Source organism: Ambystoma mexicanum, chromosome 6p (assembly GCF_040938575.1).
Source record: "Ambystoma mexicanum isolate Mex_15411 chromosome 6p, UKY_AmexF1_1, whole genome shotgun sequence".
Classification (NCBI taxonomy): Eukaryota; Metazoa; Chordata; class Amphibia; order Caudata; family Ambystomatidae; genus Ambystoma; species Ambystoma mexicanum.
In genome coordinates, this window is record NC_090935.1 from 388,225,678 (window position 1) to 388,249,212 (window position 23,535).

At 47.8% G+C, this 23,535-nt stretch overlaps 2 long non-coding RNA genes across 2 annotated transcripts; one reads left to right on the plus strand and one right to left on the minus strand.

Moving 5' to 3' along the window:
• Window positions 1–14,376: 14,376 nt before the first annotated feature.
• Window positions 14,377–15,903, minus strand: LOC138511473 (uncharacterized). Its single transcript, XR_011280622.1, has 3 exons — window positions 15,272–15,903; window positions 15,068–15,178; window positions 14,377–14,587 (listed from the first exon to the last, which is right to left on the minus strand). It is a non-coding gene; the product is annotated as an uncharacterized lncRNA (long non-coding RNA).
• Window positions 15,904–16,737: 834 nt separating this feature from the next.
• Window positions 16,738–17,956, plus strand: LOC138510924 (uncharacterized). The gene is made up of 3 exons (XR_011280470.1): window positions 16,738–17,208; window positions 17,302–17,412; window positions 17,893–17,956. It is a non-coding gene; the product is annotated as an uncharacterized lncRNA (long non-coding RNA).
• Window positions 17,957–23,535: the final 5,579 nt, after the last annotated feature.

Here is a 23,535-nt window from a genome sequence, read left to right on the forward strand (position 1 = left end):
TTTAGCCACCTGAGGCTGGCCACGGTGGCAGAGGGTTTAGATTTAGGTGACATGACTTTGGGCAGGTTGTTGAATTGTGTCTTGATTTTTTCCTGCTGTGTTTTGATTTTGTCTAACATGGCATGTTGAATGTTATTACATCATGTTTCATCTTTCTCTGTTGGTTGTGTAGAGGTGGGGGGGTGACCAGTTTGTCAAAGATAGCAAACAGCTCTTTGGACTGGGAGTAAGCTTTCTCAATTCTAAGGTTGTAAGCAGATGCTTTGACTGTACAAATAGCCTTTTTGTATTGTTTAGTAACTGCCAGGTAGGTATCTCGTGTTGACACAGAGGGACTCGATTGCCATTCGGTCAATGCTACCCATTTGGTGGCTTGTATATCTAGATGTTCTTGGGTGAACCATGAGTTAGCATGTAAAATATGCTTAGCTCTTTTTTTTCCAGTGGGCCCACAGCGTCTACTGCTTCTTTAAGCATGGCATTGTAGAGCTCAAATAGTTCTGTAGGGTTTTTTGAGATTGGATGTGCTAGAGATGAGGCTTCAAGGAGAGGGAGAATTCTGTCTTTGGTGAGTAGTTTTTTTGACCGGGCCATAGCAGCGGGCACGGGTGGGCTGTGTTTATCTCTAATTTTAGAGGGTATAAGGAAGTGCAGTAGATGGTGGTCGCTCCGGGGACGCAGAGTGTTTGGGCTGAAGTCAGCAGCACATTTGTGATCAGCTATCCAGTCCAATATGCAACCTTTAGTGTGAGCCAGGTTTGTTGACTAGTTTGGTCAAGCCTGGTTCAAGGAGGGCTTTGGCAAGGGCTTTGCCTTTCTTGTCTTTAGGATCTTTGAAGCCGAGATTTAGGTCTCCTAGGAGGATGGCTCTTGTATTGGTTTTTAGATTGTCACCCAGGAGGTGTGTGATGTTGGCTTGGAAATCGAGAAGGGGGCCTGGAGGGCGGTAGACTACATGTAGTGTTATAGTGTCATTTGGTGAGAAAGATATTTTCACTGATATAGCGTCAAAATAGTCTGCATTAGCAGATTTAATTTGTCTGGAGTTGAGGGTTTCCTTGAAAATTAGGGCAACACCTCATGCTTTGTTGGAAGTTCTATCTTGGTGGAAGATTATGTAACCTGGTGGTAAGGTTTGACAGATGGCTGGTTCGAAGGCTTCATGTAACCATGTCTCTGTGATGGCTAGGACATCCAGATCCAGGTCCGCGATGAGGTCATGAATCTCTGTGGCATGGGCTGACATGGATCGTGCATTAATGAGTGCACATTGGAATTGGGTGGTGAGGTTGTTCCCTAATTTTGTTTTAGTGGAGACGTTGTTTCTGTTGACGGTGGTGGTTTTTGGCAAAGGGGCGGGGGGTGGCAGGTGAGGGCAAATGATGAGGTTGCTTTCCTAGGTGTTTTTTGTGAGTAGCTGAGATGTGGACAGAACGGGTACCTAGCCTTTGGTTTCTTAGGTGGAAGAGTATGGGGTATGTAAGGGCCTGTATTTCCAGGGGTGACTTGGGCACCGTAGTGGTACTGTTAGGTGTGGGGATGGGGGCTGATGTGGCAGTCGTAGTATGTAGGTTTGGTATGCCTGTAAGAAGTGCAGGGAGGAAGGGTGTGGGTGGTATAGCATGAGAGCAGGGCAGTTTAGGATGACATGTCACTGGATTGGTGCTACCGACTGAGGCTGAGGCAGTGCAGTCAATTAAAGTGGGCTTATTCTAAGCATGAGCTAAGGCAGTGCAGTCAACTACAGTGGGCTAATGCTGAACATGAGCTAAGGCAGTGCAGTCAATTAAAGTGGGCTAATGCTAAGCATGAGCTAAGGCAGTGCAGTCAATTACAGTGGGCTAGTGCTAGACATGAGCTAAGGCAGTGCAATCAAATACAGTGGGCTAATGCTAGACATGAGCTAAGGCAATACAATCAAATGCAGTGGTCTAATGCTAAGCATGAGCTAAGGCAGTTCAGTCAATTACAGTGGGCTAATGCGAGACATGAGCTTAGGCAGTGCAATCAAATACAGTGGGCTAATGCTAGATATGAGCTAAGATAGCGCAATGAAATGCAGTGGGCTAATGCTAATCAACAACTGAGGTAGGGCATTCAAGTACAGTGGGATAATGCTAGCATGGACTGAGGCAGTGCAATCAAATACAGTGATGATTACAACTGCACACCAAATGTCAGACGAGTTCCAGTGTGAAGGGTGCAGTAACCGGTACAGTGGATAGCTGTTTAATACTGGCAGAGAGCACTAGTTTGTATAGATAGTGCTGCATGAGCTATAGTAATCAGGGAGTAGCATACATATTGAATATGTGCACCCAAGACTTTGGTTGAAGCTGGTACGTGCATAGAGCATAGTTGTTGTTGCAAAGTTTACGTGTAGTAATATTTCAGGGATGCAGCATACATCGGGAGATAGTTGGCGCCAGTTACTTTTGAGTATGCGCCCAGTAGCAATGACAGTGAGTATCTTTGTGACACGGGCAGTGGGATGTTGAAGAGTATATGGCCTACATACGATCTTGGGAAGTTGTGGGCAGGTTCGGGCACATCGGGTTCAGTAGCGATCAATGGGTAGGTCAGGTTCCGGGAAGCTCATGCATAGGTGAAACCTTGTGCGTGGATCGTTACTATGATTGAGTATGCTACTGTTTCACAATGGATTGCAGCAATGGTGCTCTGAATGTGGCTTGAATACTCGAATCATGCACGTAGCCAATGATGGGGCCTGTGACGTTAGCAACGAGAATAGGACCATAGGCACTGTGATTGTGAATTGGTACTCACGAGGTGGGGGGAGGTAGCAGAAGCAGATATTCTGGCCGACGGTCCAGACGCAACGGACAGGCACAGGACAGGTAGGATCCTTTGAGTGTGGTCCTTCGAGTGGTGGGCTGGCTTACGCCTTCCGGTTTAGGATTGGAGCTGATAGGGGGCCGAACAGCCAATCCAGGATCAAGTAAATGAAAGGGGACATTCGGCTACAAATGTGATGCAACTCGATATGTTGTGGTGGCCATCTTTGCCCGACCCCAACTTGGTGGAGTGCAGTGGAGATACTTTGCACACGAGTGAGCAGCTGGGTAGAATTAGTGATCAAGCAGCAGTAGCGGACATCTGGCTTAACGCAGCATCTACAGCTGCAATTGCGGCATGGTCTGCAACAAAAATGCAATTAAATAGCTGAGACCAGCTATGGTGAGGTGTAGCCCACTGGCTTACCTAAAAGCATTGGCATGCACCGGTGTGGGTGGCACTGCTCCTGCAGTGATCGGGAGCTCCTGCGGGGCTCACACACCGTATCGTTTATATTCATTTATCAGCAGCTCCAACTTCATGCAAAATGATTGATTCTAATCGTATCTTCTAGCCAGGATCATTCAGGATCAGCAGGAGCCCCATGGAAATAGGTACTATCGCATGGCCCTGTAGCCACGTCCCCCCTCATATCGCTGACCTTGTCAAGAAATTTCATTTTCAGCTTCACCTACTCAGAGGCATTCTCCCTTTCCTCCCCTTCCCCGGAAACTCAATGTCTCTAGAGTTCTGGTTCTCTCCAGGTTGGACTACTGTCACAGCCTCTTCCTTAATCTGCCTTGTTCCTCCCTCTGCCCTCTTCACCTAATCCAGAATAGAACTGCAAGACTTATCCTTGGGCTCAAGCCCAGGGTCCGCATCTCTCCAGCCCTAAAATGTCTCCACTAGTTTCCTGTTGTTGCAAGGATCAAATTCAAGACCCTCTTTATTATCGACACCGCTTTGTGGGACCTTGTTACATCCAACTCTACCTTCCTGCTAGAGTGATTCGCTCTTCGAAGTCTAACTCTCTGCAGGGTCAGACGTTTCGCTAAGCAGAGACCGGGAGGTAGATCTCTCTCTTTGGCAGGAGCCTCCATCTAGAACAGCCTCCCGCTTTTCAAGACCTTCCTTTTCTCCTCCTCCTTTCCTCTCTCCCTACCCTGCTAGTTTCCACCTACCTCTTTGTCTTCTTACCTGTATCCCTTATGAGTCTTACTGGGGTCAGGCCCTCCTTCAACCAGTCGTTCCCTTCACCCCTTACCTGCATTTGCCCTCGGCCACCCTTCCCCAACTAGCCTACTGAGTCTGGACCACCCCCTACTTTGCACTAGCTAACCCCTAGCCCTTCTTCCCCGAGCACTTGCCCTCCTGGGCACCCTTAGCACTTTCCCAGTCTCGGGCCACCTTGGCCCTTGCACTTCTCCCTCTCCCCCTCACCCTCTCTAGTTGCACTTCCTGATACTTCACTTACACGATCTGAATGTCACAAAGCCTAGTAGGACTGTTACTGTTATTTTCTCCAATGTCAGGCCCGCCTTGTCTTGTGGCGCTTGGAAACACTTTTTGATGCACAGGCGCCATACAAATCACGAAATAAATAAAATAAATGAAAGCCAAATTTAAGGTTTGTAGCATGTTCGGAAGTATGCTGAACATATCGCTTAAAAAAGATATTAGAAACATTTATATTTTATACTTTTTACATTGGCCCTCATTACGACTCCAGCGTTAACCAATGGCACTAATAGCGCCATGGTATATGCTCTCTAGACTAGAAGATAGCAAGTCGGGGCTGCTGATGTTGTTAGACTTATCGGCAGCCTTCGACCTGCTAGATCACAAAATCCTACTCGACAGAATGCAGACTGTTGGAGGCCTCTCTGATAATGCCATTACTTGTCTGAGAGCATTTCTGGAAGGTCGTCGGTCACAGGTGCATTGGGGAGACAGTTCCTCTGGGTCACAAACTATAACATGTGGTGTGCCCCAGGGGGCATGTCTTTCCCCATTGTTGTTCAACATCTACATCTTTCCTCTTTGTTACGAATTCGATCTTTTCCAGACCTTTTTCTATAACTATGCAGATGATTTCCAGCTGGTCCTTAACATTACTGGCGATTACGACATAGATCAATGTGCAGTAAACGCGGTTTATCAACTGATTAAACAGTGGATGTCCACCAACTGGTTATGTCTGAACGCTACAAAGACAGAGCTCATGATCTTTGGCCCATGCCAGGCACAAATCAAGCTGGGGCAGGAATATACTGGTTTTACGATAGATGGTAGCTTCATCAACACTGTGCAGAAAGTTAAAACCTTGGGCACATACATGGACAGCAGTGTAGACTGCGAAGCACATGTTGCAGCCATTACTGTTAGCACTAATTACCATCTCAAAGTGCTTAGGCAAGTTGCGCCTCTAGTTTCGGTCGAAAACCGTATCAAGCTCGTGAGAGCTGTTATCTTGCCTCGTATTGATTACTGCAATGCACTCTTAGGTGGTGCAAGTAAAGCAGAAATCCAGGAGTTACAAAAAATTCAAAATAAAGCTATTCGCATTATTTTACAAATGAAGCGTTCAGAACCCTCTACTGTAGCCAGAAAAAAATTGCATTGGCTTCCTGTGGAACGCAGAATTCAATTTAAATTGTTAACTATATGCCATAAATGCATCTTTGGCAGTGCTCCTGCTTACCTTAAGGACGTCATTGGCATCTACCAGCTCAAGAGAAACCTCAGGTCAGCTGAAGGATATCTTTTGGTTCAGCACCGAGTTAAACGCTCCCGAGGCTCTGGAAGGGCCTTTTACACCCAGGGAGCTAAGGCATGGAATGCATTGCCTATATCCCTGCGCAAGACAACAGATATTCTTGCTTTTCGAAAACAATTGAAAACGCATCTCTATTACTAGAGAAATCCCCTGCGGTAGTCTCTGTTCTCTGTACTCTCTCGGCGCCTGGATGCCTATGGGCTTTGGCGCGGTATAAGCACAATAACATAACATAACATAACAATGGTAAATGGGGAAATACCACCCAATTCCAAGGTTGGCGGGGCGGTAATTCCCCATTTACAATTGGCCCTTCCCCATTCCCATTTCTGCCCCATAGGGCTCAATGGGACTGGGGAAGGCGGTAATTACTGTACCGCAAATTGTGGTACCGTAATTACCTCGGAAGTCACTTTGCGGGTCCCTACTTTAACGGCTGGTTCAGACCAGCCGTTAAGGTCGGGAGCCGCAAAGGGACCTCGTAATCAGGCATTAAGGGTTTAACGGAGCCGACACCTTTTACGGCGCCGTTAACCCCTTAACGCCGGAGTCGTAATGAGGGCCTTTGGCAAATTGCGGTACCGTAATTACCTCGAAAGTCCGTTTGCGGGTCCCTACTTTAAGGACTGGTTCCGACCAGCCGTTAAGGTCGGGAGCAGCAAAGGTACTTCGTAATCAGGCGTTAAGGGTTTAACGCTGCCGACACCTTTTAGGGCGCCAATAACCCCTTAACGCCAGGGTCGTAATGAGGGCCTTTGGCCCTCATTACGACTCCGGCGTTAACCAATGTTGCTAAAAGCACCATGGTTAACGCCGGTAACTTACCGATTCCGCCAATGGTAAATGGGGAATTACCACCCCATTCCAAGGTTGGCGGGGCGGTAATTCCCCATTTACAATTGGCCCTTCCCCATTCCCATTTCTGCCCCATAGGGCTCCATGGGACTGGGGAAGGTGGTAATTACGGTACTGCAAATTGCGGTACCGTAATTACCTCGAAAGTCCCTTTGCGGGTCCCTACTTTAACCACTGGTCCAGACCACGGAGTCGGGATCCCCACCAGCTGCCACGTTTTGTTCCAGATTTCCCAGCCCAATTTTAGGAGCCTTGCCCTTCCCTGCACCTCAGCTTTGGGCAACCACACTACCTCCCTCAAAAAACAAGGGGACAAGTCCTTATACAGCAGCTTGGTCTCAGCGGACTCTTCCTCGGACAGCCACCTGGTCACGTACTGAAGTTGTCCTGCCAGATAATACAGCTCAAAGTTCGGTAAATGTATGCCCCTTTGTCGCACGGGTTTTGCAACTTCCATAAAGCCACCCTGTTTCTGGTATTGTGCCAGATGAAGCCCCTACATAAACTGTGTAGGTTAAAAAAAAACGTCTGGGGAGCATACATGGAATATTCACAAAGAAGTGCAACAGTCTCGGCAGGACCACCATGTTAAGAAGTGCCGCTCTACCCATCGTGGCCCAGGGGAGTCTAGACCAGAACCCCATGCTGTTCCTAATACCTGCTACTGCCCGCTCCGTGTTATGTTTGTGTTCGTCCTCCACTGAATGGTATATATCAATGCCTAGATACCTAAAGTCCTGGTCTGCCAGGGTATCGGCAGGACCGGCAAGTTTTCCACTAAGACCCTTCTATATCTTCCCAAGGGGAACAAGCTCGATTTCCTAGGGTTCACCGCTATGCCCGAGAGGGTGGCATAGTGTTCCATCACCTCCAGGACAAATTGCAAGTTTTCCTCTGGGAAGCGCAGGTATAATAGGATGTCATCTGCATACTGCGAGGTGAGGTGTGTCCCTCCCTTTGGGGGGATGCCGATCTCCCCATACTGTTGTCTGAGACAGATTGCCAGCGGTTCCAGAGCAAGGATATACAACATGGGCGACCATGGACAACCCTGTCTCGTGCCCCTGCTGAGCTGCCATTTGTCCGAGATCATGGCACCAGTTTTAACCCTGGCGGTTGGGGAGCTATACATTATCTTGGCCCACCTCAAATACCCCGGCCCCATACCATACTCCCTCAGCGCTGCCAGCAGCCTCGGCCACCTCACCGAATCAAAGGCCTTAATCGCATCCGACGAGGCTATCGCCATTTCGCCTGGGTCTTTCTCAGTTTGTTCGATTATGTGGTGGAGTCTCCTATGGTTGTCCGTTATATTCCTTCCTGGTACGTATCGTGTTTGGTCGGTATGGACCAGTTTCCCAATGACGTGTTTAAGCCTGTTTGCTAGTACGGCAGCGAAGATCTTACTATCCTTGTTAAGCATGGACAAGGGTCAGTTAGATCCGCAGTCCGAGCCTGGTTTACCTGGTTTCATGAGTGGGATTATTATCGCCTCCCTCAGGGACATCGGCAACTCCCCTTGTCCATGCGCCTCGTTTAACATGGCGAGCAGTGGGGGAGCACCTCCTGCTTGTATGTTTTATAAAATTCACTCGGGAGCCCATCTGACCCTGGGGCCTTACACGTGGGTAGGTGCTGTACTACCATCTCTAGTTCTTCAAGAGTGATTGGGGCGTCTAAGTCCTCCCGCTCCTGATCACTAAGCTTGGGCAGTCCTATATCCTCCAGGTTTTCCTGGGTCTCTCTTCCCATCTCCTCCCCCGTGTCCTTGTATAAACGCCTGTAGAATCTGAAAAATCCCTCATTGACTCCTTCTTGGGTATCCCAGGTCTGGACATCTCAATCCTTTATCTCCCTAATCACTGGGCACGGCGCTTCGTTCTTGTAAAGCTACGCTAGCAACCTGCCCGTTTTATCTCCTCCGGCATGTTGCCTCTCAATGTACTTTTTGTAATTTAACTTACAGAGCCTGTCCCAGTGCCCACTGCTAGCCTGCTGGAGTAGGGCCACCCTCGCCATGTCTTCCTGTGAGGTGCATCTCATCTGTATTATCTCTTCAAGCTCCCTCTCTGTATCCTGTAGCTCCCGCTCTATTCCCTCGTGGAGCCCTCTAGACTTGAATATGGCCACGGCCCCCACTACTACTTTAAACGCCTCCCATAAGTTACCCTCCGACTGCACACTGCCAGTGTTAATATTGAAGTATTCAGTTATGGCCTCCCTTAGGTTCTCTCGAAATCCCGAATCCTGCAAGGCCTCAGCTCTGAGTTTCCACTTCAGGATTCTCACCCTGGGCGGCCGATGCCTCCACTCCACCACTAGGGGGGAGTGGTCCGAGAGCACTCTAGCCTTGTATTCCGAACCTGTCATTTCGCCGGCTATTCCCGAGGACACAAACATGTAGTCCAATATGGTGTACAAGTCATGGGGGCCGATTAATGCGAGTACTGCCTGTCCCCCGGGTGCAGCAACTTCCAAATATCATCTAGATCAAAATCCTGCAGTAGGGCCGTTAGTGCCTCCACCGCAGGGGTTGGTCTCTCGAATTTCTTATCGGACCTGTCCATCTTGGGGTCTATTGTGCAGTTAAAGTCGCCTCCCCAGATGGTAGCGCTGCCCATTAGGGGGCTAATTTTGTCATATAGGGCCCTGTAATAGGCGCTGTGTCCAGATTGGGGGCATATGTGTTCACGATGTTGACCTCCCTATTCTCCAACATCCTCCGCACCACTAGCATTCTCCCATCCGGGTCTGGCGTGGATTGGAGCAGCTGGAAAGGTACATGAGGTGCTACCCACGTGACCACCCCCTTTGCATATCCCGATTATGTAGCTCCTGAGGTGGTTCCCCTCCGTTTTCTCTTGACCACCTCTAATTTGTCCCTAGTAAGATGGGTCTCCTGCAGTAATGCTATATCGACTTTCAGCTTTCTCAGATACATCATCACTTTGTTCCTTTTCAGGTAGCTGTTGAGACCTCTTACATTCCAGGTTATGATATGATATGATATGATATGGCATTTGTAACGCGCCTATACACAAGTGTTTCAAGGCGCGACGAGGCAGGGGGGGGGGAACAAGGGGAGACAGACAACGATCTTACTAGGCCAGGTGTCATTCAGATCGCGCAAGTGCAAGGGTAGAGGGGAAGGGAAAAGTGCATGGGGGAAAGGGAGAGGGGAAAGTGCAGTACAGGGTTATAAGCATACAGCATACAGGATAAATAACAAGGGCCAGCTGGTGGCAAGTGCGAGGTAAGTGCAAACAAGTGCTGGGAAGGGGGGCTGTATGGATACAGACACAGTCCCGTAGTGCAGGGGTTGCCGTGGAGGCAGTGCAGGGGAGAGTGGCTGGGCCGAGAACGGTGAATGGCCCAGTTGTAGATTCAGTGCAGTTTCAGTAGTATTAGCAGGGGAGAGGGGGAGAGAAAGCGGAGGCAAAGAGGAAGGTTTTGAGGTGCTTCCGGAACCGGAGGTGGTTCTCCTCAAGTTTCAGGGAGGTAGGAAGGCTGTTCCAGAGGGAGGCCCCTGCAGTGGAAAGAGATCTGCCCCCAACACGTTGTTTGGAGAAGCGGCTGACCCTGAGGGAGTTGGAGGCGGATGAGCGAAGAGCTCGAGAAGGAAGATATTTAGGAAGAGAGAGTTGAAGGTATTTTGGCCCTAGGCCCCAGACGGCCTTGTGGACAATGCAGAGGGTTTTGAACTTGATCCTCGCAGTCACTGGGAGCCAGTGTAGTGATTTCAGTCCTGGAGAGATACGGTCCCTGGGCTTGAGGCCAAGGACAAGTCTTGCAGTCCTGTTCTGGATGCGTTGCAAAGGGCGGAGAGTAGAGGCGGGCAGATTAAGATAGAGGCTGTTACAGTAGTCCAGCTTAGAGAGAACCAGGGCTCTAGAGACAGTGAGCTTCTGGGGGAAGGAGAAGAAAGGAAGGATACCTCTGAGGAGGTGTAGCTGGTAGTGTGACTTCTTAGATACGTCGGATATGTGAGGAGAGAAGGAGAGTGTGGAGTCGAAGATGACCCCAAGGTTTTTTGCCTTGCAGGTAGGAGTAGGAAGAGGGCCCAGAGAGGCCGGCCAGAGAGCAGCAGGGAAGGAGGGAGTGGGAGTGCCGATGAGTAGAATCTCAGTCTTACTGGCATTAAGGCAGAGGTCGTTGGCGGCACACAATTCCTGGATAGCAGAAAGACAGTCAGAGATGAGGGAAGGAGAAGAGGAGGCCGAGGGTAGCCTGAAAATGAGTTGGGTATCATCCGCATAGCACTGAAAGTAGGGGCAGAGAGCGGCGATGTGGTGGGCGAGAAGTGCCAGATACTGGTTGAACAGCCAGGGAGAGAGGTTAGATCCCTGGGGGACACCACAGGTAGAGAAGAAGATGTCAGAGAGGAAAGTCCCCAGTTGGACCTGGGAGGGTTGATTTGAGAGGAAAGAGGTCAGCCACGCCAGAGCCTGACCAGTGATACCGAGGTTATCACGGAGACGGTTGAGCAGGATGGTATGGTTGACAGTATCAAAGGCAGAAGAGAGATCAAGCAAAATGAGAACACATGGAATGTTAGAGTCAAGGTTCGAGAGCAGGTCCTCACGGATGTTCAGGAGAGCAGTTTCCGTGCTTCTGGCAGCTCTGAAGCCAGACTGATGGTCATGAAGACTACCAACACATTCAGCATGGAGATTAAGCTGGGAGATGGCCAGTTTCTCCAGGAGCTTGCCCAGGAAGGGAGTGATAGAGATTGGGCGATAGTTAGCTGGGCAGGAAGGGTCGGAAGAGGGTTTCTTAAGAATGGGGTGCACAAGGGAGTGCTTGAGAGGGGTTGGGAAGACTCCAGAGGCGAAGGAGTGATTGCAGAAGTCAGCAAGGGCAGGAGCCAAGGAGTCAATGTGGTCCTTGATAGTTTTGGAGGAACAGGGGTGGACCTGTTTTGATGAGACTTTCATAGATCGGACTTGTCTTGAAACCTCGTCAGCAGAAAAAAGGGGAAAGGAAGAGCAGGAGAGAGGAGGGGTGGCTGCAGAAGAGCCAGAGGAAGGGCAGGGAATAGAGGGGGGGAGGTTATAGGAGGAGAGTGAGGACAGGATGTCCTGAGTTTTTGAAATGAAGTGAGAGGCCAGTGCCGTGCAGAGGGCCTGGGAGGGGACAGGAGAGGTAGAGACTGCAGCAGGGTTGGCCAGCTCCTTGCAGATTTTAAAGAGTTCGGCCGAATTGTTAGATGCCGCAGAGATGCGGGCTTGGATAAGGGCTCTCTTCTTGGTGAGAACGGAGAGCCGGTATTGCCTTTGGAGCAGGCGACAGGCCAGTTTGTCAGAGGATGAACATGAAGCACGCCATTTCCTCTCTGCCACCCTGCACTTGCGCTTAAGGGTGACAAGATCCGAGTCATACCAGGAGTTACATTTGGCTTTGGGCTTCAGGCGGATTCTCATGACAGGGGCAAGGATATCAAGAGTATCAGATATAGCGGAGTGGAGAGTGGAGAGGGCTGTGTCAGGGTGGGAGTCAGCCGAAGGGGGAGGAGGGGGCAAGAAGGTGGCAGCGAAAGCCTCAACTGACACGCGCTTCATGGGTCGGATGACCGAGAAGGAAGGTGGCAGTGATGGGGGTGGCTTTGCCTGTGGGGTAGGGAGGGTGAGGTGGGAGGAGAGGAGAAAGTGATCACTCCAGGAGAGAGGAGTGGAGAGAGGGACAGAGAGGGGAAGGTCAGAGGAGATCAGGGCATCAAGAGTGTGCCCTGCAGAATGAGTCGGCCCAGACGGGAGAATAGAGAGTGAGAGAGAGTCGCAGAGGTTGCGAAAGAGTCCAGAGGGGGGACAGGAGGCATCCAGGTGGATGTTGAAGTCTCCAAGAAAGAGGAGTTGAGTGGTTGAGGACAGGAGTGAGGAGGAGAGGTCCGCCCACTCGGAGAGGAAGGAGGAAATTTGACCAGGTGGCCGATAGATAGTAGCCACGGTAAGGGAATGGCTAGGAGAGAGAGAGAGTCGGCAGACAATGGACAAGGTTACAATCCGGAGGCTATCCATAGCCATGTGAAAAATGTACCACCTCCCCCCTGCCCCCTGGGTCACCGTTCCAGTCCCGGCCAGCATGAAATTGGGCTCATTCCCCACCCTCCCCCAACTTGGGCTCTCCAACTAGCCCGCTCCCCACCCCCCACTCAACTATTCCCCACTGCACACTTCCCCTTCCCTCCTGCCCCCCAACCCTGCCCAAACTAATGCCCAGCTCCATCCCTGGATCTCAGACTCCCCCGCTTTTGGTCCCACCTCGAAATGCCGAGGTCGGGAACCCGGCAGGGTGTCACCTATATTAGGTGACCTAGCTAATATACTAACTATTGGGGTCAAGAGTGCTTCTCTCTCGTCTCCTGATGATTACTATGGTACTTTGTGCATCCCTCATAACACAATAAGATAGTTCGCCCCTGAGAGTCAACAAATCACTACACTATATTATAATCAAGCCCCAGAGTCACAATATGTACAGCACCTCGGTCCCATGATCGAGCCTCACTTGTCCGTGTCGTCCTTCTTGCGGACATCCGCGCCCTTCAATTCTGACCATCCAACCATTCCAACACATCCTCCGGGCTCTCGAAAAAAACAAAGCTTTGGTTTTGTGTAAAACTTTCAGTTTAGCTTGGTACATCAACATGTATAGCATCCCAGTGGCCCCTAATCTCCTTTTCACCGTACCATAGTTCAGCCTCCGCCTCTGCACTTGAAGTGTATAGTCAGAATATGCCAAGATGGTCACGGAGCCCCTTTGTATGGTGCCCTCCTTCCTGAAATACTCCAGTATCTTCTCCCTGTCCCGATAGTTTAGAATCTTGGCGATGATCGGCCTCGGGGGGGTACCCGGAGTGGGCTTCCTCGTGAGCGCTCTATGTGCACGCACCACTGCAAAGCCTTGCGTGAAGGTCTCAGCCCCTGTCTCCTGAAGCAGCATGTTCTCAACATAGTCCGTCGGGTTAGGGCCCTCTTCCCACTCCGGAAGGCCCACTATGCGCACATTGTTCCTTCGAGCACGTCCTTCGGCCTCCTCTGCTCTATTCTCCAGGTTGGTCACCTGCTGCCTCAGGATATGGATCTCTGAGGCGTGCGAGGTCCGGGCAGTCGTGTTTATGGGCACTTCTTTCTCTAGTTCATCTGTGCGTTCGCCATTTTCCTGAGCAAATTAACCTCCTCCTGTACTGCGCCGATTTTGAGCTCCAGCGCTGCCTTAAGCTCGGCAGTAGCTGCCTCTAGCTTGCTTTCCCACGATGCCTTAAGGTCTGCAATTGCCTCCAGGATCTGCCGGTTGACGCGTGTAGGAGTGATGTCCACTGGTAGATTCTTGTCTTTAGGTCTCGCCCCCTCCGCCTGTTGCGGGGTCTTGGTGAAATCTTCCATTGTAGGTTGCTTCGTCTTGGATTTGAGCAGTTTGGACGCCGTCCTGCTGTCTGGCATTCCCGTGGCCACAAGCGAGGCCCACTGGCCCCTTGTCGCAGTGCCATAGAACGAGTAGGCCCGCAGTCTCGCCGGCCGGCCAGCCGTATATTGGGGGCCCGATATTGGCCCCTGCCTCACTCCAGTCCCAGGTGGATGCCGCCACTGTATGTGCAACCGCTCTCAGGGCCCCTCAGGAGTATCCTATGTCATGCACTCCCGTTTCCAATGACCACCTGTATAAACTGCGCAGCTTGGGCTCTTCATGATTATCGAGAAAACAAAAATGCTGACAGTGGTGCACACCTGGTAACAATTGATATAGAAATTCAAATCATCATTATATGTACAGAAGAGCTGGTTTAAGAATTTAAAGGTGCGGGGGAGGAAAAAAGGCCTTGGCACAAAGCCTAAATCAGAAAAGAGAAAATAGAAGAGGACCCAAAAAGTGGGGCCCTCCCGTCCCCTGCACACTGTTTACTGATGCCACATAGGGCCTTCAAATATATGGATATAGATATATAACAGCAGTTTGTTAGTTGAGCATATAACAATTTATTTGGCAAAGAGGAAAACAAAATTTGCCAAAAGGCACATTCTGTTGTACAAAGTAATTCGTGACGTTTAACATATTAAAACAAATTGCGAAGAAGCAATAAATGATGGAGAGGTGATACTGTCCAATTGTGGAGTGGCCGACGCGTTTCGAGGGTAACCTCTTCTTCATAAGGGCCCAATTGAACTGTTGACAACATTTCAAGGAGACAAAAAGTAAAATCTTTTATTTTATTTCCATAACAGTCAAGGACTGACTGACAAGCTGTACATAACTCGGGATGCTAGCGAGATGGTGAAGAGCAGAATACTGGAGATCTAGTATGGTGAAAAGAGTGAACTAACAGATCAAAGAGAAACACTCTATACTAATAGCTAAACACATAACAAAGGAGATGTATTGTGTGAGATCCACCTACATGGTGGGATCTAGAAAATGGCGTGATGAAGAGTCAGACAGATCGAGATAAGCCAAAAGCGGTAGTGGGTTCTAAATAGCAAGGACCACCCTTGAATAGTGAAAAAGCTGAGTCAATATGGGGAGCGTGTTTAAGAAAAAACCATACCCCTCCTGTGGACGGAGAAAGAATAACTCCAAAAGAGCGCTACTGAATAAAATAAATAATACTTAAAATAAACCGGAAATGGTTTTGAAGAATGCACTCACTCGAGTTGCGGGACGAGTAGCCAAGGCAACAGGGGCATCCGTGTGGTCAACAAGTATTCGAAACAATTATACGATGCAGGGCATCTGCAAAGAGACACGTACTGCTGGCACCTAAGTGGGGACATATACATTTCTGTTATACTGGAGAGAAATGAACCTGGGGTCTCCCAACCGGGCAAAGGGACCCAAGTAGCGGTAGCTTACCTGTACAGTGCGGGGAACACTGTTAGTGGAAACTGAAACCGGCAGGCAGTGGCTCCGCGCGGTCGTAACCTAGGGAACGAGCTGTGCTGGGGACACGCCGTCAGACGTAGAAAGGAAACTAAATAATAAACATAGAAAAGGGCATAGAAGCCGGTGAGTGAGGAATATGGAGGCCATCATGCAATGGCGCATAGTGCAAGCGTACTCATAGGGACTGACCAGAGATCAGGATAAATAAGAAAAGTAGAGTTAATATGTTCCATAATGAAACATAAGAATTCTGGTGTTCACCATCGCAACGCATTTTATAATTTTGGTTCTAATGGAACAGAAATTTGTGAATAGTACAATAATCGTTACAGTCATGATAGATAACACAAATGGTACATGCAGTTTACTCTTAATAGTCCAAAACAAATCATGTAGAGTCATGAGGCTACTCATTATATAGTGAGACAAGTATAATTCAATGGCAAGGGGATAAAAGATTGCGATGTAGCCTATTACTCATACAAGGTTCGAACGAATGGAGAGATGGTTCAATTGGTCATTCGTGAACAGGTGCAAACATTTAAGTGAATATAGGCAAGTCAAACATAGGAAAATACAGTTCCCTTGAAGAAAACATCAAAGTCACAGCACTTGTAATGACAAAGAAAAAAAATTTTTTTTAAGGTCCGGGATACTGACACTTGTGCATAGTAGTTGGCGATGTAACATGTGAGTTTCACAATTCACTATAGAAAGCAACTCAAAGAGAATTCATCATTCAGACCCTTAGGTTGCAAAGTGTCAAGTGTGTGGATCCAGTACTTCTCTCGCTGTGACAACAGGGATTGGTAATTGCCACCTCTGTGTGGACGTTTGACAATTTCTATGACTTGAAATTTAATTTGTGCAATCGTATGTTGGAATTCGATGAAGTGCCTTGCCACTGGGGATCTGAGATTCTTACATCTGATGGTGGATTTGTGTTCTGACCATCTTTCTTTGACGGGTCTTGTGGTTTGTCCTATGTATAATTTACCACAGGGACATTTCAATGAGTAGATGACACCTGCGGAGAGGCAGGTGGAAAAGTCTCTGATTTTGAATTTCTTCCCAGTTTGTGGGTGAGATATCGTTTCACCTTTTATAACATTGTTACAGTTCGTACAGTTCAAGCAGGGAAAGGTACCCTTCTTTATGGTACTCAGTACAAGTTGTTTGTCTTTAGGAGGTCTTTCCGCTCTCACTAGTTTATCTTTGAGATTATGTCCACGTTTAAAGGCCATCATTGGTGCTTTGGGAAATAATTTCAGGAGAGAGGGATCATTGTGTAGTATGGTCCAATTTTTACGCAGAGTTTTGCTGATTTGGAAACTCTGTCGTGAGTACTTTGAAATGTAGAGTAGCGGTGTGGACTTGTCCTTGACTTTAGGGATGCGTAGTTGTTCCTTCGTGAAGGTCTCTGATCTGACCTTGCCATTGAATTATACTTGTCTCACTATATAATGAGTAGCCTCATGACTCTACATGATTTGTTTTGGACTATTAAGAGTAAACTGCATGTACCATTTGTGTTATCTATCATGACTGTAACGATTATTGTACTATTCACAAATTTCTGTTCCATTAGAACCAAAATTATAAAATGCGTTGCGATGGTGAACACCAGAATTCTTATGTTTCATTATGGAACATATTAACTCTACTTTTCTTATTTATCCTGATCTCTGGTCAGTCCCTATGAGTACGCTTGCACTATGCGCCATTGCATGATGGCCTCCATATTCCTCACTCACCGGCTTCTATGCCCTTTTCTATGTTTATTATTTAGTTTCCTTTCTACGTCTGACGGCGTGTCCCCAGCACAGCTCGTTCCCTAGGTTACGACCGCGCGGAGCCACTGCCTGCCGGTTTCAGTTTCCACTAACAGTGTTCCCCGCACTGTACAGGTAAGCTACCGCTACTTGGGTCCCTTTGCCCGGTTGGGAGACCCCAGGTTCATTTCTCTCCAGTATAACAGAAATGTATATGTCCCCACTTAGGTGCCAGCAGTACGTGTCTCTTTGCAGATGCCCTGCATCGTATAATTGTTTCGAATACTTGTTGACCACACGGATGCCCCTGTTGCCTTGGCTACTCGTCCCGCAACTCGAGTGAGTGCATTCTTCAAAACCATTTCCGGTTTATTTTAAGTATTATTTATTTTATTCAGTAGCGCTCTTTTGGAGTTATTCTTTCTCCGTCCACAGGAGGGGTATGGTTTTTTCTTAAACACGCTCCCCATATTGACTCAGCTTTTTCACTATTCAAGGGTGGTCCTTGCTATTTAGAACCCACTACCGCTTTTGGCTTATCTCGATCTGTCTGACTCTTCATCACGCCATTTTCTAGATCCCACCATGTAGGTGGATCTCACACAATACATCTCCTTTGTTATGTGTTTAGCTATTAGTATAGAGTGTTTCTCTTTGATCTGTTAGTTCACTCTTTTCACCATACTAGATCTCCAGTATTCTGCTCTTCACCATCTCGCTAGCATCCCGAGTTATGTACAGCTTGTCAGTCAGTCCTTGACTGTTATGGAAATAAAATAAAAGATTTTACTTTTTGTCTCCTTGAAATGTTGTCAACAGTTCAATTGGGCCCTTATGAAGAAGAGGTTACCCTCGAAACGCGTCGGCCACTCCACAATTGGACAGTATCACCTCTCCATCATTTATTGCTTCTTCGCAATTTGTTTTAATATGTTAAACGTCACGAATTACTTTGTACAACAGAATGTGCCTTTTGGCAAATTTTGTTTTCCTCTTTGCCAAATAAATTGTTATATGCTCAACTAACAAACTGCTGTTATATATCTATATCCATATATTTGAAGGCCCTATGTGGCATCAGTAAACAGTGTGCAGGGGACGGGAGGGCCCCACTTTTTGGGTCCTCTTCTATTTTCTCTCTTCATGATTATCTTCTAAGCCACCATCTCGGCCGTCCAGGGACGCTGTCCCTCAGGATGCCCAGCGAAGCCTCCCTCTCAGTTCTTCCGTTTCCTTGTTCGGAGAGCCCGTACGGCCGCCATCTTTGATTCCGGGCGCTGTCCTCCACTTCCAGCACAATTTTCGTGGTAGCCGCAATAATACCTGATGAATTTTGAGCGGAGTGCCGTCATTCGAAGCAGCTAGCGTTCCCACCCACTCTGGTCTCTTTGGTAGCGAATGTTCAGGATTATGGTGCCGATGCACCCAAGGATCATCCCGGATCGGCAGGAGACGGTCTGAAGCGCGTTTTACGCCATGGCCGCCTAGCCACGCCCCCTCCATGTAGGTTTATTATTAACGGTAATCCCAATATAGTTGAATTCAGGTACTACTTCTACATTGTCTTCATTTATAGTCCAGACCGTTCTCATTGACTTATTTTTAACACCTGGGCAAAATATCATGATCTTAGTTTGCTCTGTATACATCCTGAGTCCATTGGTTTTAGCATACATACTGAGGGAGTCTCCCAGTTTTGGTGGGGCGATGTTTGTGGAGAATATAGCAGGAGAAGATCAGCTACACATAAATTGAATGAAGTGGGGGCTAACTTGCATCCTGACTTAAGACCAGTATGGGTAGGCATTCATTATGTCGTGGAAGTCATTTTATTGAGTTGGAGTCTGACGCTGGTGGAAGTGTGTAGTTCTATGATCATGCTCAAGAGACCATTCGGTATGTTCAGTTTACGCCACAGACTTTCTCACTGTACCATATCAAATATGGCACTAAAGTACACACATTATATGAAAATAGTCTATTTCCGTACAAGCCACGCCTGCTGAACCATAGTACCAGCACAAGTACATTGTCACTTGTATTTCTTTTTTTAATTAAAGCTGATTTGATTTATGGGGATGATGTGGTTATAATCCACTCATTCAGCTCCTGCAACAGTACTCATGCTAGTATCTTTGCTGGTGCATCCAGCATCATGAGTATTCTAGAATTAACTGTCCTCTGTCCTTTTTTAAATACTAGGACTATAATGCTGTCTGTCCATGTTTTAGGCAGTATCATCCTCCTACTAATGGTATGGAAAACCTGGTGTAAGATTTTAGCCCTCCATTCTGGATGAGTGCTAAGCAAAGAATTGCAGAGCCCATCTGACACCGGGGCCCGTGAGGGATTGATGGATTTAATAATATTGAATATCTATGAGGTCTGTAGTGAAGAAGTTCATTCATCTTGACCTAGTTCTAGTTGTGTGTCTTCTTTCTGTGTTGTCCCAATGGTCTTGGTGATATACCCCTCCCAATCCTTCTGTGATACCCCAACTAATAAAGTTATTTCTGCATTTTATTTCCATTCACCATATTTCCCAAAATCTTAGAATCCTTTAGATTACAGCATATTGGCAATGTCTTCCATGTTTGTCTATTTTAAGGAAATGTATCCTTAAGCATTTTGGATAGTTTGCTTTCTTTAATCGTACTGCATGTACAGAGTCGTCTGCTTCCAGACCACCATGCGCAAGGCCCATAAATCCGTATCTAAGTTATGACATAGCTGCGCTAATGTAAGAGCCATTTTGTCAGCGATGTGTGACTTGCTTATTTGCTATCCTACCAATTGTCTCATACTTCCTATTACAGGCAATGTGTGACACTATTTGTTTAACTATCCTCTTATAATGCCCCCTCTTATTCTATTATTGTGATCAGTAGTCGATCATTCAGAATATATATCAGTGTTGTCTAATTCTAGATTGTTAATTAGGTCATTATCTTTGTCTAAATTACAAGTATTCCAATTCATTTTTTTTCTCCCTAGATTAATTCCAAAGCTACATGTCAGATCAAATTGAGGAGCCCATTTTCTTCAAATCTCAAATATGTTAACAACAGGATGACTCTTTTCTGTTAAGGACCTGCATGGCCATCAAATAAGTATTTAACAGAGTGTGTAAATACATAATGGATGACAGTCGTATTTTATTTATTTATTTATTTATTTATTTATTTATTTATTTATTTATTTATTTATTTATATTTATATAGGGCGCAAGTAACCCATGGGCATATAGGCGTTGTTACTTGCAAGAGCTTGGTTACAGGCAAAGAGGCATTCAGTGGTACATTATGACTTCCACAAGGCATAGAGCTGATATTTTGGTTGGTACGGTTAGTCATTACAATACAGATTATGCATTAGGAAATATGAGATGTATTCAACTGGTGCGAGGCATCTTATGTGAATAACATGGTTTTCATGGTTTTGCGGAAGGTGCTGAGGGAGGCCTCACCTCGGATTGTGGGAGGTAGGGCGTTCCAGTGAGTGGGTGCGAGATATGGGAAGCTGGATCCGCCCGCTCTGGCTTTTTTTACTAATGACACAGAGAGCATGTTAGTATATGGTGATCTGGTTGGCCTCGTAGATGAGACGGGGTGGATCCTTTGGGAGAGGTAGTCGGGGGCAGTAAGGTGAATGCACTTGTGGGTCAGTTTCAGAGTCTTGAAGATGATCCTTTCTTTTATTGGGAGCCAGTGTGCTTGTTTTCTGGCTTCCGAGATGTGTTCTCTTTTGGTAATGCCCTGGGCTGCCCGGAGAGCACTATTCTGTATGATTTGTAACCTCTCTAGGTTTTTGTTGGAGGTGCCTAGAAAGAGTACATTACAATAGTCAAGCCTAGATCCAGTGATGGCTCTGGCTATGTTAGTGCAGTTCTCTTTGGAGAGAAAGGGCCTGACTGCGTTGATTAGTTTCGCACGATATGCAGCTGCAGAGGCTATAGCGTTGACTTGTTTATCCATGGATAGGTTGGAATCCAAGTAGACTCCAAGGGTTTTAACTGATTCTGAGACAGGTATTTTGATGGAGTCTATGGTGAAATGACTGAATTGGGAGTCTAGATTTTTCAGCGTGTCGGGTGAGCCTACCAGGAGGAGTTCAGTCTTGTCTGAGTTGAGGCATAGTCCATTGTCTGCCATCCAGGCTTGGATGGTGTTGTAGAGGTTGTTGAGGGTCATGGAGTCAGCGTCATAGTTGTCAGTGAGGGTGAGGAGGATCTGTGTGTCATCGGCGTAGTATGAAGTGCCCATGGCGTCGAGGATGAGAAAAAGGGGTCGTGTGAAGATGTTGTAGAGGGTGGGTGAGAGGCAGGAGCCTTGGGGCACACCGCAGAGTATGATAGTTGGTGAGGCGGATGCTAGGTCCGAGAATACTTGCATGGTTCTGTCTTGTAGGAAGGAAGTGATCCATGTTGTGGCTTCAGGGGAAAATTTGGCAGTAGAGGAAAGGTGGTGGCATAGGACGTCATGATCCACGAGATCGAAAGCCGCGGATAGGTCAAGAAGTAAGAGAAGTGCTGGTTTGCCCATGTCTCTGGCATCGTCCATCTGGTTTTTCAGGTCAAGTAGGGCGGTTTCAGTCCCGTGTCTGGGGCGGAAGCCTGATTGGTGGAGTACTAGGAGTTTGTTCTCTTCAATGAAGTGTTGAACCTGCAGGTAGGCTGCTTTGTCCAGTATTTTGAGGCGGAAGGGGACAGTGGTGATGGGTCTATAGTTGTTGGGGGAGGTGGGGTCGAGAGTTGTTTTTTTTGAGAGAGGGCGGACCCAGGCTTCCTTGAGGGAGGCAGGGACTTTCCCTGTAGCAAAGGAGGCGTTTACAAAGGAGGGAGCTAATGCTTCATCGCAGTCTTTAATAATGGTGGCTGGGCATGCATCACCTTTGCAATTGGAGGGTGTGATGTTCCTCATTATGTTGGTGATGTCTTTTTCTAGAATGGGTTTGAATGAAAATGGTTGTGGGGGTCCGGGGCTGGTGGTGGGATAGGGGTTTGTGTGTTGGGTAGGGCTTGCTTAGTGGCTAGTATTTTGTTTTGGAGCAGGCTCAATTTATTTTTCATGGCTGCTTGTATATCATCACACCAGGCCTTGTCTTTGGTGAAGTTCTGGGGGGCAGGCGTGGGTGTCTCTAGCTCCCTAAAAATGGCAAAGATTTCTTTAGTGCTGGATTGGGCTTCAGAGATTCTGGATTCAAAGGATTTGGCCTTTGCTAGAGTGATTGCTTTTTTATATCTAGTGGAGCATGATTTAAAAGTCATCTTGTCTTTGTCAGAGTGAGACATTTGCCACTGAGTGAGAGCAGCCTTTTTTTCAATGCGGAGTGCGAGGAGGTCCAGGGTGAACCAGGAGTTGGAATGGGTGGTGGGTTTGGACTTACGGGATTTAAGGGGGGCAATGGAGTTAATGGCTGCTTTGATGGCAACTTCGTAGGCTGTTGCGAGTGTTTCTGGGTCTGTGGAGAAAGGGGGTCTGAAGGCTGGGCCTTGGAGGAAAGGCAGTAGCCTTTCCTTAGTGAGTTGACGGGAGCTTCTGGCCAGGCAGGGTGGCAGTGGTTGGGGTGGGGGGGGTGGTGGAGCAGGTGGTGAGGATGCTAAAGGTGATGATGTGGTGGTCTGACCATGGGGTGGGCGAGTTTCCAGTGATGATGAGTGGGCAGTTATGTTGCGCAATCCAGTCAAGGGTTCTGCCCTGGGTGTGGGTTGGGCTAAAGATGGTGTTATTGCAGCCCAGAGCCTTGAGGGCTGAGTCAAGGGCTTTGGCTGCTGGGTCCTTCCTGTTCAGGAGACCTAGGTTAACATCCCCAAGGAGAATGGCTTTTGATTGTTTTTTGAGGTTGTCAGAGAGGAGGTGAAGAGAGAGGCTTGGAAGTCACCTGTTGGGCCTGGGGGGGCGGTAGACAATGTGGACAGCAATAGTACATTGGGGAGATAGGTTAATTTTGACTTGGAGGTAGTCACTGTTGTGCAGGGATTTCTCTACCTTCCTGATAGAAAGGCAGTCTTTGCCAATAATTGCTACACCTCCACCTTTGGATAGACGATCTTGTCTAGTGATGGAATATCCAGGTGGTAGTGCGAGGACGAGTGTCGGGCCGGATGCCTCGTGTAGCCATGTTTCTGAGATCATGAGCAGATCGAGGTCCTGGGTGGTTAGGAGGTCGTGGATGTCTAAGGCGTGGGCATTGATGGACCTAGCGTTAATCATGGCGCATTTAAGATGGGGTTCGGTAGTGGCTGGGGGGGTGGACACAGGTGGTAGCACAGGTGGTAACACATTTGACACAGTAGCATTCAGAATGGTGGTAGAAGAATTGCAAACCACAGATTTGACACTGGTGGGCACATTTTCAGTGGTGGTGGACACAGGTGGTAACACATTTGGCACAGTAGCATTCAAAATGGTGGTAGAAGAATTGCAAACCACAGATTTTACACTGGGGCACATTTTCAGTGGT